Raw genomic sequence first — 14,896 nt, 5'->3', positions numbered from 1 at the left:
CAGTGGATTTTAACCAAGTGCGCAACCTGGTCAACTACCCTTAGAGGACTGAATCAATTAAGGAAACCTTAATACAATGCACAATAAGGTTTACATCAATCTATTTGAATTGGACAGTTTATTGGTCTATTTTAAAGGGGATGAAATAATATAGTGTTATAATGCTTCCAGAACATTTCCACGACCGTGAACAGGGCTTTCTGAACGCAAAACCCCACTGCAAGTGCATCAGGGGTTAATGAAACTCAAACACAGCTGTGACGTACTACAGTTTCAGCGCATCTCCTGCGTCACTCAGTTGGCTGCCATTACAAGTTTCAAAGTGGTCATGACACTGTTTTAAAAGAAAAGTGTAATTCTGCTCCTTTAGAAGAAAGACGACAAGCACTCTATAGTGAGTCAGAGAGGCGTATTGCACATGTGCCTTCAAAGAGAAATGCCGACAAAACAAAACGTCATATTGCCTGCTTCCTCATGCTGCACGGAGAAGGGAAAATCTGTTAAGATGTGACAAAGCCTTGGGGTTCTGGCAAACTCTTAGTGAAAAACATCTCAGTGAGCAATTGATAGTTAGCCACCTGTAGTTCTATATGTTATGCATGACTTTCATTGTAAGATCTAGCATGGATACCAGATTCCCAAGCTGAGTATTCACTGCAAAAGGCGTAACAATAGTGGGAAACAAAAGCTGATAACCGCTGGTTGCTACGTCATCAAGTAATTCCAGATTTGAGTGACTGGGGCTTTCTCAGTTGGCTTTAGAACATCTTTTGGAGGGGAGTGGGTGAGAGGGCACAGTGGATGGTGGGGTGGCCAGCAGCTGACCAGGTATTTTTTGTATTAATTTACATTTGGGACATCGAGGACAGGGGGTGGTATGTATGGCTCGCCCATTACTTCTCTGCCCCGAGTAGCAGAGTAAGGGAGGCACAGACAATTTTAGGCGTCATAAAGAATGTAAAATTATGGCGTGTAGTGGTGGTACTGGCCTCTCTGTGGTGTGCATTGTTAGGGTGTGGGGAGGGACTGGTCTCTCCTTTCAGACCTCTCAGTCAGATGACGGATGTGCACAGTATGGTGTGGAGAGAGACTGGTCTCTTCTTTCATAACTCTCAGATGACAGGTATGCGCAGTAGGGTGTGTGGAGGAAGTGGCCTCTCTGCTGAGATCTCTTTCTGTAATAAGTATGCGTAGTAGGGTGTGGAGAGGGACTGGTTTCTCCTTTCAGAAATCTCTCTCAGATGACAGGTATGCATGGCAGGGAGTGAGAAGGGACAGGCCTCGCCTTTCAGACCTCCCTCTCAGATGATGGGTGTGCGTAGTAGGGTGTGTGGATGATTCTTAACTCTACTCACAACTCTTCCCAAACCAATGAGCATAAATGATGAGAGTCTGATAAACACAATCTCCAATAAGACTCATTCATATATTAGCAAGTGTACATGGCATAGTGTATTCAAACATCCAGTAGCAGCTGCTACCGATCGACATCAGTGGGTGGGGTGTGGTTGCGGGAACTAAATGGGAAAAAACACTTACCTGGGCAGGCCAGCCGCCGCCTCCCCTCCGTCCTCTTCGTCATGTCTCCGCCAGCAGCAGGAAGCAATTCAGCTCCCAGGCTTCCTATAGCGAAACACAACGCTGCAATGCAGCATTGTGATTGGTCTGAGTCTCAAATCATGGCGCTCAGACGGGGACTGGGAGTCTTTGCATGTTTCTCACCAGGCTGTGTGAAGCAAGCCTGGTGGGGGAAGATGCAAAGTGTGCAGGAATATTTGGCCACCCGAGAGAGTCGGCCAAGCAGACTTGTGCATTTATGGAGTGCAACCCTCTCCCTGCTCTGGCTAACCGGTGATTTAGCACAGTGTATCACTTGACAAATGCTCCCTGCTGAAATGTGTTGTTTGTGCGCACAAACTATTGTGCTGTCCTCAGGTGTGCCGTATTATTCTTTCCCGTACTTACTGGAATTACTTTCAGATTATATATATATATATATATATATATATATATATATATATTCAATAAAGGCTCCACAACACCTCCGGCAAGCTGTCCAGCAAACCAGCGAGAAAGGAGACGGACCACAGGATCAGGTGCAAGGATTTTATTCGGCACAGAAAAACAGCTACGCGTTTCAGGCTACACGAGCCCTTGTTCACGCTGTAATTCATTAAAGTTTTTGTTGCTTTTTTATGTGTGTGTGTGCAAGTGCACGCCCTAAACAGTGACATCATCTATCACGTGGTCATGAAAAGAGAAAACATTCTAAACATAGTATGTTTTTACATATATTGATTCTTAGTCATCGTACGGTTATAGCAGCATGAATGCGCAATGTGGTTCATATGTATAAATGAATCATAGTGCGATATAACTGGTTAAATCCAAATACGCACATGTAAAAATATATATACAAACAATTTACCCAGTTCCAACATATTTTGCTGATGGTGTAATCATAATGGATGAATCCAAAACATAAGAACGACACATGATTACAATATATTAATAGGAACACAACACAGATTTCTTCAAACCCTATCTGTTCAAAATCATGACTAATAGTATCTCCTATTTGTATGACCACGATGAAATGTAAACATTCATAGTGCAAAGCAGCAAAAATTTTAAAGTGCAAAAAGTTGTGCAAGATTAGAGTGCAAAAAGGCATTGTAGATATAAAGTGCAAAATATCTGATTGATATATAAGAAGCGTATCAATGTTATTAACACAAAGCTGTTACAGAGCCCTGTAACATATGTTAAAATCATATAAATTATCTTCTAAAATTCATCAATACAGAAAAAAATCATGCTAGAGGAAATAAATAAGAAATTCAGTCAAGAAAGACTGAAAAAAAAAACAAAAGAGAGGGGGAATATGTCAAACTTAAATGCATATAAACATATATACATTATAATTGATTCATCAAATTGTGTAAAAATTGTTTCATAAAAATATGTATTGCTAATTACACATGACAGTATGAACATATTGTTTCAAATTGATACTATATACACATTGATACATATCAAAGAATATACCGAAGAAAAGCTAAAGATATCAAAAATAGTGTAAACATGACCTCCAATTTGTAAATTCATAGTGAGCAGTATAAATACATAGGTAGGTATAAAAATGATATATATTATATTATGCTTGTATATTGTCCTGCATAATATGCCCATTCAAAAAACATTATTTCCAATATTAGGGAACCTATATATTGGAAATTTTTAATGTAGTAAAATATGAATGGGTGATACATTAATTGACCCACTATGTAAAACTGCTAGAATGCAACCTATATATTCTCCTTTCCACCAAAAGCAGCCGAACTCTCGCCGGACGGGTGCACTGGAATGTGAGGATAGATTCACGAAATATCCCAAACAAACACGCCCAGAGGAAGAAGCAGGCACTCACATGGACTTCAATAGATTACTTTAATATTATCAGAAGCATTTTCGGCTTTCGCCTTTATCAGTGCTGGTCAAAAACGAAATTAACCACTTTTCACCATGTTTTATTTAAACTGTTCAAAGATCTTCTCATTGGAGGATGGTCAAGGGAAATAGAGAGAGGAAAACACTATTGTTGCAGTGAATACCATGTTATTCGGTCGCCATGTCAACATGTAATTTACTATATCAACAGAATAGCAGTACTAGCATTTCTTGTAATGATCCTGATATTTATCAATATCCGCATAAACAAAGTAGAATCCACTCAGAGTGGTGGTGATCCCAAACAAGATGGGGAACACACAGTGTTGTATAAATGCCCCTCACACACCAACAGGCCCCTTGGTGTCATGCTTCATCATCGGGGCCTTCGCACCCCTCTACGGGATGCGGCGTGCTACGACTCGCGAATACGCAGGAGCACTTGTAAGTGAACTATGTGAGGGGGTGTGTGTCTACAAAAGTGTGAGTGAGGTGAGGTGAAAAAATGGTTAAAAAATACCTGGCGCGTGGGTGAAACAAAATTTATTAAATCCCCGGCTGGTATTATTAAAAAAGTGCAAGGCGTGGTTGATACAATACTAATTAAGGTATTACAACCACTGTGAAAAGTGTCAACATGTTTCGGAACTCAGAGGTTCCTTCTTCAGGACAAGGATAGCACTTACCCTCCCCTTACTCACATGTAAATGTAAAAGTGTAAAATTTAATTACAGCAATGTGTAATGTACCTAACCATGTTATATATATAGGTAGGTGTCGTTGCGCCCAATTGGCGATGAAAAACCTGTAAAGAGAAAGCATACATAAACACACTGGTCTTAAGATGCACAGGTACTAGGAGAAGAACTTCCCAAAATATAACTTCTCAAAGTACAGCAGGGTAAATCCAAAAATGGTGGAGCCCTGAGAAAAATGCAAAAAATTTTTTAAAAGGAAAAATAAACTCACAAGGACATAGCACAGTATATACATGTATAAACACAGAACATGAACTTAGTCTCTACTCAGATGGAAATAGAGCACAAAAACAGATAATTTCACAGCTTACTTTAGGTACTCAAAATTAAGACCTCATGAGCCTGTGCGTGTTATTGGGGGATCCCTCTTTTCTGTTCAGAAACTGACCTATAGAAACATTAGTATATGGGATTTAATTTGTAGTAGGTATCAATACACCAATGCGCCATACTCAAGCTCCTATTTCTAACCCAAAACTCACGGTTACTGCAATGGCTAGTTGCCTGCCTTCCCTCAACGCGGCTCCGATGAAGTGAGCGTTTATCGCGTCAGTACCCTTCTTTATATTCTGCCATTGGCTCATTATCATCGGTTAATTGAATAATGAGACCCGGTAGATGCCCAAGTATGGACTTTGTGAACCAAGGGAGTCCGGTGTTGCGCGATCTGTCACCGCTATACATTGCGCATGCGCCTACCAAGGAGGAAGGGTGTTACCTGCGCATGCGCGGAAAAATATAGTCACCGCGCATGCGCACAGGAGAGACACATTGCCGCTCATGTCAGAACGCTTGGAATGGAGACTAGGAGATGTTTAAAGCATGCGTGCTCTCTTTCAAATGTGACAGGAAGAGAAAGGGCAACATACAAAAGAGACTTGGAGGTGTAGCGTGCATGCGTGCTTACTTTCCAATGTAACAGGAAAAGAAAACACTGCGTGGGGATTAACAAAGCGGTAATTCGCCATACATTCTAGAAGGGGTAATGGTTTTCTATGTCGGAACAGGAGACATACAGGAAAGGGGTGTGTTTTCAAAACCCTGATTGAGTTATAAATGGCCCCATTAGCTATCTAATGTTCATAATTCAGAGGGGTGAAAAGAAGTAAGGGATTATCCCATTGGTGAAGATATAACTTGATATACCCACACATACGGGTTCACAGAGGCCATTTTGACAATGTTTGAATAGAAGGTCTGAATGCAGTTCATCTCAAGAGATTCCAAGGAATGGAATCATTAAGCCCAGTGACATCAGTGCCAAGACGGAACACCCATCTCTGTTCTTTTTCCAGAAGGCCCACATCAGAGGGCAGTTGTTCTATTATCGTCCACTGTAATTCGTTGACACAGTGTTGGTGTTCAATAAAGTGGAGTGACAATAAAGGGGAAAGAACAGTATGTGTCACAACATATAGCCCAGTTACAAACCAGGTGACAAAACTGGTCAATAGACATTGGCGCACACTGACAAGCGGAAGTCTGTCTTTGGAAAAACCTCTGTTTGCACACAGAAGGGGTAAGAACTTAAGAGACATGCTTGTCCACACGAGACCACACGAGACCATTGCCCAAAAAAAGTGACCAGCCAAGACTGCAGGGCATTCACGGCCACCACCCATGTGGAAACTGTAACAATTGTCACCTCACCAAAAAAAGCCTTTCCTTGACCTTTTCGAACGGGACAAAGTGGGACCAACGTGTTTTTACGAATTGTAACAGTAAAAATGTTGTGTACTTGATCACGTGTCCCTGTAGGAAAGAGTATGTGGGTATGACTACGAGACAAGTCAAAACAAGACTCAATGAGCACAAAAGTAATATCAGGTGCAAAAAACTTACAACGAAAATGTCTGCCCACTTTATTGAACACCAACACTGTGTCAACGAATTACAGTGGACGATAATAGAACAACTGCCCTCTGATGTGGGCCTTCTGGAAAAAGAACAGAGATGGGTGTTCCGTCTTGGCACTGATGTCACTGGGCTTAATGATTCCATTCCTTGGAATCTCTTGAGATGAACTGCATTCAGACCTTCTATTCAAACATTGTCAAAATGGCCTCTGTGAACCCGTATGTGTGGGTATATCAAGTTATATCTTCACCAATGGGATAATCCCTTACTTCTTTTCACCCCTCTGAATTATGAACATTAGATAGCTAATGGGGCCATTTATAACTCAATCAGGGTTTTGAAAACACACCCCTTTCCTGTATGTCTCCTGTTCCGACATAGAAAACCATTACCCCTTCTAGAATGTATGGCGAATTACCGCTTTGTTAATCCCCACGCAGTGTTTTCTTTTCCTGTTACATTGGAAAGTAAGCACGCATGCACGCTACACCTCCAAGTCTCTTTTGTATGTTGCCCTTTCTCTTCCTGTCACATTTGAAAGAGAGCGCGCATGCTTTAAACATCTCCTAGTCTCCATTCCAAGCGTTCTGACATGAGCGGCAATGTGTCTCTCCTGTGCGCATGCGCGGTGACTATATTTTTCCGCGCATGCGCAGGTAACACCCTTCCTCCTTGGTAGGCGCATGCGCAATGTATAGCGGTGACAGATCGCGCAACACCGGACTCCCTTGGTTCACAAAGTCCATACTTGGGCATCTACCGGGTCTCATTATTCAATTAACCGATGATAATGAGCCAATGGCAGAATATAAAGAAGGGTACTGACGCGATAAACGCTCACTTCATCGGAGCCGCGTTGAGGGAAGGCAGGCAACTAGCCATTGCAGTAACCGTGAGTTTTGGGTTAGAAATAGGAGCTTGAGTATGGCGCATTGGTGTATTGATACCTACTACAAATTAAATCCCATATACTAATGTTTCTATAGGTCAGTTTCTGAACAGAAAAGAAGGATCCCCCAATAACACGCACAGGCTCATGAGGTCTTAATTTTGAGTACCTAAAGTAAGCTGTGAAATTATCTGTTTTTGTGCTCTATTTCCATCTGAGTAGAGACTAAGTTCATGTTCTGTGTTTATACATGTATATACTGTGCTATGTCCTTGTGAGTTTATTTTTCCTTTTAAAAAATTTTTTGCATTTTTCTCAGGGCTCCACCATTTTTGGATTTACCCTGCTGTACTTTGAGAAGTTATATTTTGGGAAGTTCTTCTCCTAGTACCTGTGCATCTTAAGACCAGTGTGTTTATGTATGCTTTCTCTTTACAGGTTTTTCATCGCCAATTGGGCGCAACGACACCTACCTATATATATAACATGGTTAGGTACATTACACATTGCTGTAATTAAATTTTACACTTTTACATTTACATGTGAGTAAGGGGAGGGTAAGTGCTATCCTTGTCCTGAAGAAGGAACCTCTGAGTTCCGAAACATGTTGACACTTTTCACAGTGGTTGTAATACCTTAATTAGTATTGTATCAACCACGCCTTGCACTTTTTTAATAATACCAGCCGGGGATTTAATAAATTTTGTTTCACCCACGCGCCAGGTATTTTTTAACCATTTTTTCACCTCACCTCACTCACACTTTTGTAGACACACACCCCCTCACATAGTTCACTTACAAGTGCTCCTGCGTATTCGCGAGTCGTAGCACGCCGCATCCCGTAGAGGGGTGCGAAGGCCCCGATGATGAAGCATGACACCAAGGGGCCTGTTGGTGTGTGAGGGGCATTTATACAACACTGTGTGTTCCCCATCTTGTTTGGGATCACCACCACTCTGAGTGGATTCTACTTTGTTTATGCATATAACTAGGGAGGCCGAATCCACTGACTCTCTCTCTCCCCCCTCTTGTTAAATTTTTATTTATCAATATCCTGCATTTATAATCCATAATAGGTTGATAATATCAAAAAAACTTCAAAGTACCTTAAATTTCCAAACACACCTCATTAACACTTCAGTGAAACCAAACCAACCTGAGTGGCTTCTCTTTGACCGCAATTGGTAAAAGTTTGTCAAGAGACATATATATTTTTTTTCCACAGAAAAATGTGTACAGGGACGTTATAGTTAGGCTCAGATTGCACTCGTACAAAGCCATAGAAATTCAACAGTTAAAGTATTTTGTTTAAGACAGATTGAGCACACTTTTTGCTATTTAATCGTAGATATAGCAGCACATTAGTTTAGAGCTTACAACCTGGACCTATGGGTTAAGATCTGTAAAGCTTTTTTCATGCTTTGCCCACTTGGGCACAATTCTGTTCGGGAGAGAATGTACAAAAATTGTAATAGGAAATACATGGAATGGATTAATAAATAGTTAGCACTTGGCACTTTTTAAATTTATACACACAATTGGGTACTGCGCACTCGGGCTTATTCCAGTTTGGGAGTGAATGCACTTAACTTCCTAGAGAAACAACATGGAGAATGCAATAATAATTATGAGCACGTGGCACTTTTTATTTGAGCACATGATTGTGTACGCTCACCATAGTATTCTACGTGATGAGATGTGTATCCCGCTGTATTTATGGCTCAAAAAAATACGTTTGTGCATTTTAGTAATATAATTCGTGCCCTTCTGAAATATTACCTTTTTGTTCACGTATACTGTGAAGAAACAGTTTGAGAACATATGTATGTGCCTTTTAGAAGTTAATTCCTTGTTGCATAAGTTACTTACCTGCGGTAACGATATATCTGTAAGAAACAGTAGTTCGTGTTAGATTCCTTACCTTAGAATATCCCCAGGCGTCAGACTGGATCCGGAAAGTTTTGCATAGAAGTACCCCTGCGCGTCGGTAGGCGCCATCTGCGGCTCCACGTCCGTCGTCCGCGTCGTGATCGCCGGGATGACACCGTCGGAGTACTTCGACGGCGCCCTCGCAAACTGACGTCGGTTCTTGCACATAGTTTTCCACGCCAGGAACGCAGAGCCATGCCAGAGACTGACACTGGTGCCATGAAACTAGGGCCCTAAAAGGGATGTCCTTAACCCTAGATATCAGTTCGCAGAACGGCAAGGATGGGTAGGGCGTTAAGGAATCTAACACTAACTACTGTTTCTTTTTATTTCGTTACTGAAGGTAAGTAACTTGTGAATCTGAAAGAAACAGGTTAGTGTTAGATTCCTTACCTTAGAATAGATACCCCAGCAATACCAACCCCGGTGGTGGGTCTGCGAACCAAGATCACACCAGAAAGTCCTGGAGAACGGAACGGCCGAAAAAGCCATCTCTCCGGTCCAGGTAGTAGTGTCTAGCAAAACGTGTGCAGCGAAGCCCACGTAGCTGCCTGACAGATGTCCTGCAAGGGAACTCCCCGACCCAGGGCAGTAGTAGCCGCCGTGGCCCGAGTGGAATGGGCCCTCAGCCCAACAGGAGGCTCCTTTTTAGCCAAGGAGTATCAGACCTTGATGCACAACACGGCGCATCGAGAGATGGTCCGCTTGTGCACTGCCCGTCCCTTCTTCACGCCCACGTAACCAACAAAGAGCTGGTCGTCCACCTGGAACTCGCGTATCCGGTCTAGATAAAAAGAGAGCGCACATTTTGGGTCCAGACGGTGGAGCCTCTCTTCCTCCTTCGAAGGATGCGGAGGCGGAAAGAAGGTGGGCAAGGTGATGGACAGCCCGATATGAAAGGCTGTAAGCACTTTGGGCATGTAAGAAGGACAAGTTTTCAAGACAACTTTGTCCGGATGGACAGAAAGGAAAGGAGGCTTAAAAGGTAGAGCCTGGAGCTCCTGGCAGAGGTGATGGCAACCAGGAATGCAGTCTTAAGAGAAAGAAGACGAAGAGGGCAATTGTGAAGTGGCTCGAAAGGAGCGCACATCAAATAGGTCAGAACATGGTTCAAGTTCCACTGAGGCATCACGAAAGGAACAGGAGGAAACATGTGTGTGATGCTTTTCAAGAATCTATTTATAACCGGGGACTTGAAAAGAGAAGGCTGATCAGGATGCCGAAATGGCAGAGAGGTAGCCCTTAATAGTGCCCAGAGCAGAGCCCTGCTGGGCAAGAGAAAGAAGGAAGAGGAGAACCTTTGCAAGGGGAGCAGAGAGTGGATCCACAGCCTTTGCTGTGCACCATGCCACTAATTTGTTCCACCTGCAGGCGTATACCGATTTTGTGGAGGGAACCCTGGCAGCCAGAATTACATCAGATACTTCAGGAGGCAAGTCAAATGGCCTCAACTGCCGCCGCTCAATCTCCACTCATGGAGGTGGAGGCTGGACAGGTTCAGGTGGAGGACTGTCCCCTGCTGCAGCGACAGAAGGTCCTCCTGAATAGGCAGACGAATCAAGTGATCGATTGACATGCTGAGTAGCTCGGGATACCAGCATCTTCGTGCCCAGTCCGGAGCCACAAGGATGACTTCTTTAGCACTCTGGGCTGTAGTGGTATAGGTGGAAAGTCGTACAACAGACCGCAGTTACACTCGCGACGAAAAGCGTCTCCGAGTGAGTGCTGTCTTGGAAATTCCAACACGTAGAACTGATGACATTGCGCGTTCTCTTCGGTTGTGAATAGATCTAACCAATGCTCTCCCCATTGCTGAAAGAGGCCTTGCGCCACGTCCGAGTTCATCATGAACCGACGGCGTTCATGGAAGCTGCCAGGTGTTCAACCACCAGGGTGACGCCCTGGTGCTCCAGCCACAGCCTCCTGACAAAGAGTCCACAACCCCACCCGCCCTGTTTGTTGCAGTACCAGATGGCGGTGGTGTTGTTCATGAACACCTGCACTACACTTCCCCGGACAGAGGGAAGGAATGCCTTCAGTGCAAGCCGGATCGCCCGCAGCTCCAGAAGGTTGATGTGGAGCCGGGACTCCACCGGAGACCAGAGGCCACCGATCTCCCTCTCTCCCATGTGGCCCCCCCATCCCAGGAGGGACCCATCCGTCACCACTACATGCTCCGGTTGGGTCAGGGAGAGAGATCTGCCGCTGACCCAATCGCGGTTCGTGAAACACCACTGCAACTGTAGGTCCCACTGCAGAGCCCGCATCCGCCACCTGGCGAGATGCACCAGAAGGATGCAGGAAGCATCAGCCCCAGGAGCCGCAGCATCAACCTGACCGAAACTTGGGATAAAGGAGGAAAGATCGGAATCCGAGCCTGAATATCCCGAACACGCTGTTTGGGGGGATTAACCCGAAACTGCGCCGAGTCCAGAACCGCTCCGATGAAAAGGAGCTTCTAAGAGGGGCACAGGTGTGACTTCGGCACGTTGATGGAGAACCCCACCGAGTGCAGGAGGTCGGCCCCCGCCTTCAACAACCAATAGTCGAGATAGGGTAAGACTGAAACCCCTAATCTGTGCAGATGAGCTGCGACCACTGCCATCACTTTCGTGAACAACCGTGGGGTGCTGGTAAGGCCGAAGGGGAGCACGGTAAACTGAAAGTGCTCGTGGCCTACCATGAACCGCAGGTAACGCCGGTGGGCCGGCAGGACGGGGATGTGGAAATACGCGTCCTGCAAGTCCAACGCTACCATCCAGTCTTCTGGGTCCAGGGCAGCTAGGACCTGAGCCAAAGTCAGCATTTTGAACTTCTCCTTCCGGAGGAAGCCGTTGACGCTTCGTAGGTCCAAGATAGGGCATAGGCCTCCTTTGCCCTTCTTGGGTACCAGAAAGTAGTGGAAAAAGCAACTACATCCTACTTCTGGCCCAGGAACGTGCTCAACGGCCCCCTTGGCCAAGAGGTCTGTTACTTCCTCCTGCAGGAGTCGCAAGTGATCCCCCGACATGCGGTGGTAGTGCGGTGGCATGGCTGGAGGGGTCGCCTCGAAGGGGAGGGAAAAGCCCCTTCGGACGATTTGCAGCACCCACCTTACCGATGTGATGGAGCGCAAGTGGAGGAGGTGATGTCAAACCCTTCCCCCCCACTGGCGTCGAATGGGCCTGAAAACTCGGACTAGGAGGATTTGGGGGCAGATGCTGCGGGGCGGGTGTGAACTGACCCTGCCGGTGTCCCCCGGCACCGCCACGGCGGTTACCACGTGCGCAACCGTGTTGTGGTTGGTCCTGCGGCCTGTGGCTAGTTGGAAGTGTGGGGGTGCCCCTTCCTTGGCCAGGAAAGGGGCGAAAGGCGAAAGTTTGCTGGCCGAGGCCGAGGCCTAAGGACTTGGCTGTAGCCCTGGAATCCTTGAAACACTCCAGCGCACTGTCCGCCTTGTCGCCAAAGAGGCAACGGCCATCAAAGGGCATGTCCATAAGGGTGGCTTGGACATCCCCCGAAAAGTTGGCGGCCCTCAGCCAGGCTGGCCGGTGAACCGCCACCGTCGTCGAAATCGCCCCCTACTCAGCGAGTCCGTGGTATCAAGTCCACACCGTATTGAATAGCGTGCTGCATCCCGTCCCTCTGCTAGGGCTTGGGTAAGCTTTGCCTGGACCTCCACCGGGCATTGTGGCAGCACTTCCGCCACTGTATCCCACAGAGAGTGGGTGTAACGGCCCAAAAGGCAGGCAGTGTTGACAGACCGTAACCCCAAACTCAGTGAGGAGAACAGTTTCTTCCCAAACTAATCGTTCCTTTTGGATTCCCGATCACGAGGAGCGGTCAGGAATGCGGTCTGGGAGGTAGAGGCCTGGATCACCAGGCTCTCAGGGGTAGGGTGAACGGACAGGAACCTGGGGCCGGGGGTGGTGTCGGGCCACGTTCCGCTCTACGGGAAGGCCCATAGAGGGCTTGGACCAGGTGCCCACCAGAATGTCAGTGAGGGCTTTGTTAAACGGCAGGAGAGGCTCCGAGGAGCTTGCCTGCGGTTTGAGCACCTCAGTGAGGAGGTTAGTCTTCACGGCTGCGACCGGGAGCTCAAGAGCCAATGCCTTGGCTGCACTAGTCAACACCACGCTGTAAGCAGCCCCCTCCTCCGTAGCCACAGTAGGAGGGGAGACAAATCCAGTGTTGGGCGAAGTGTCCAGACCACTGGCCTCCCCCAGCTCGTCTGCCCAGTCCTGGCTCAACTGGCACTGTAGTGCCAGAGGGTTCTAAGACCTCTCCCAGTCCCCCTCGTCATCCATCTCCTGATAGTCAGGAATAAATGATGGAGCCGCGTCGTCGGTGAAGGGCTCACCGATCGGCGTCGAAAACAGCACTGGGCGGTACCGGTCCGACGACAGTTCCGGACCAGGGGTGGGACCGGGGACGACGTCGTCAGGGGACGGTGTCGGGGGCGACACTCTTGGTGACAACGCCAGAGGAAGGGTCGTAAGGTCGACCGGCGACATCACGGATCCAGGCCTGGATCCTGCGGAGCCCTGCAGCGGCGGGGACCGGAGTCGTCTAGTTAAGGAATCTAACACTAACCTATTTCTTTCAGATAAATAATTACGAAATGAATTTGAGTATTTCTATTTTGTGCATGCAATGGTGTCACGCTGTAAGCACGTAAATAAAGTTGGGAAAATGGTGCCCTCTTGAAGTAATCACGGGCCGGTAAGGTTGAACGCATCATTTTATTACAAATGTGGATTATTTTGTGTGGCATACAGTAACTTTGAATAAATTGCCATTAATAAATACCTCCAGTGCTGACGTCTTTTTTCGTATTTGTTATTGGGGACGAGTTCAATGTTTAACACAAGCCGATCTGCATGCCTAGCACCACCCTAGTTTGGGCGGACCGCAGCAGCAGACACATTATAAGAGAATCTGAGAGGAGATCAGTTGAGCCCCCAGTGAGAAAGGAGAGACGTGGCAGTTGAGCACCAGCAGTCGAAGGGCTCACGGCTACCGGTTAATTCCCGCAGGTAGGAGACGTCAACAGAGCAAAAGGGGTGCTTATGGTATTACTCAAGAGCCTGGGAGGGGGCAGCTTCACCATAATTCTAAACTCGCCATGTCAGCCGAAACAGTAAAGGAGTGTGAACGGAGAGCAATTGAAATGTTCGAGGAAAGCATGAGCGATTAAGGGCCTTCAATGTGAATGCAGATTTCAAGAGACGGCACAAAGCAGTGATTTAATGTCAAAATATGGCGACTAGAGAAATTGTCACATAATTAACAAAATGGTGGGAGAGCAGATCCCTACAAAGATATGTGGAGGTTGGTATAATACCAAGAGGGCTACAGATTCTAGTGGCTCCTAGCTTTGAAAACACACTTCGAGATATGCTCAAGGAGTGGGCACAAAGCAACAAAGATGCCTCAATGTGGCTTGTTCAGATTCTCATCAAATATGCTGATATAGACAAGCAAATGAATTTGCAGGAAATTGACAAATCAAATTGATTGCAGCTCTAACACAGGATGCTGAGCAAGACAAAATCAACATTTTTCAAGAGAAAATCGAAGTGCGGTTGGCGAAACAATAAGAAATAATCACTAACCAGAGCATACTGAAGTTCAAGAGAGACAAAAACAACTATGAGAGGGAACAGATTAATATGTTTGCCCGCCGATTTGACATATCAGGAGCCAAAGGCTTTCAGATAGTTAACAGGCAGAGGCAGGAAAAATACCACAGCGACACAACATTCATTGTCAGCTCAGAGGTTGAAACTGACAACGAGGAACCTTAGACCACTGACCGAAGCAATAAGGTGCTTAATTTGTGTCGGTGCTCTCCGGTGCTAAGCACCGGCACTTATTTCTCAGGGCCGGGTCTTCACTCTCACGCTGAGCAGCACACGGACAGTTATTACATTACAAATATTGCATGTAGAGTACACTGTACTCTACACGCAATATTGGTAATATAATAATTGGCTGTGTGCTGCTCACTACGTTGAGAGTAGGGTCCGAGTCT

The 14,896-nt window shown here is 46.0% G+C and overlaps 1 protein-coding gene across 2 annotated transcripts in view; it reads right to left on the bottom strand.

Moving 5' to 3' along the window:
- LOC144818446 (lysine-specific demethylase 4C-like) overlaps positions 1-14,896 on the bottom strand; it is a 1,795,190-nt gene that overhangs the window by 110,177 nt on the left and 1,670,117 nt on the right. The window lies entirely within an intron of this gene.

This window comes from Lissotriton helveticus, chromosome 2_1, assembly GCF_964261635.1.
Source record: "Lissotriton helveticus chromosome 2_1, aLisHel1.1, whole genome shotgun sequence".
In the NCBI taxonomy this organism is placed as follows: domain Eukaryota; kingdom Metazoa; phylum Chordata; class Amphibia; order Caudata; family Salamandridae; genus Lissotriton; species Lissotriton helveticus.
This window is presented reverse-complemented; position numbering and strand designations above follow the sequence as displayed.